At 33.3% G+C, this 630-nt stretch overlaps 1 protein-coding gene across 1 annotated transcript in view; it reads left to right on the top strand.

Moving 5' to 3' along the window:
• Nucleotides 1-268: 268 nt before the first annotated feature.
• The window catches only part of LOC117102738 (hemicentin-2-like), an 18,437-nt gene continuing 18,075 nt past the window's right edge, over nt 269-630 (top strand). The window contains exon 1 of the mRNA XM_033243142.1: nt 269-279. The gene's annotated coding sequence lies outside the window, so the exon portion shown is untranslated. The remainder of the gene's footprint in view (nt 280-630) is intronic.

Genomic DNA, 630 nt, shown 5'->3' with positions numbered 1-630 from the left:
TGTTTTTAACGTAAATTAGCTTTTACATACTTTTTACTGATTGTTTATGCTAGATTAATCTGTGAAGTTAAGTTGAACATAAGGTCGATTGTGTAAACTTTAGTTACTTTATTTTTGTAATGAATACATAAACATATTTCATAATTGTTTACCCCGGAAGAAAGTGTTGCAAATTTGTGTCCCATATCTAGACCACGAAATACTAAAACGTGCTCCGGCGTTTCAGTGCCTACACTGTCGAATCGTCGGTGTCATAATACTTCTTTTATCTTCAGAGGGGTAAGTAAGACGTTTAAAAGACCAGTAGGCCTATGCAGCTTTGTTGTTCAGTAATTTTATAGTTAGGTAATTATAGGCCTATAGAAAATAATCTCAACAACACAGGTGTCTACACTGTCGAATCGTCGGTGTAGGGGTTACTAAAATGTTTAAAAGACAATAGGCCTATGTAGCTTTGTTCAATGATTCTATAGTTAGGTATAGTATATAACCGCAAGAAAACAGAAACAACATAGATCACATTAAATAAATGGCATCACTAGTAAGTAAGTGAATAATGTATTCGGCCACTACTCTTCGTTTTGTCAGTGGTACAATTTAAAAAATTGAAAAAGAAATACTGTACAGCAT

This window comes from Anneissia japonica, unplaced genomic scaffold (assembly GCF_011630105.1).
Source record: "Anneissia japonica isolate Jap-2015-1 unplaced genomic scaffold, ASM1163010v1 scaffold4240_len331602_cov119, whole genome shotgun sequence".
In the NCBI taxonomy this organism is placed as follows: domain Eukaryota; kingdom Metazoa; phylum Echinodermata; class Crinoidea; order Comatulida; family Comatulidae; genus Anneissia; species Anneissia japonica.
The sequence above is the reverse complement of the archived record's forward strand: the minus strand, read 5'-3'. Positions and strand labels throughout refer to the sequence as shown.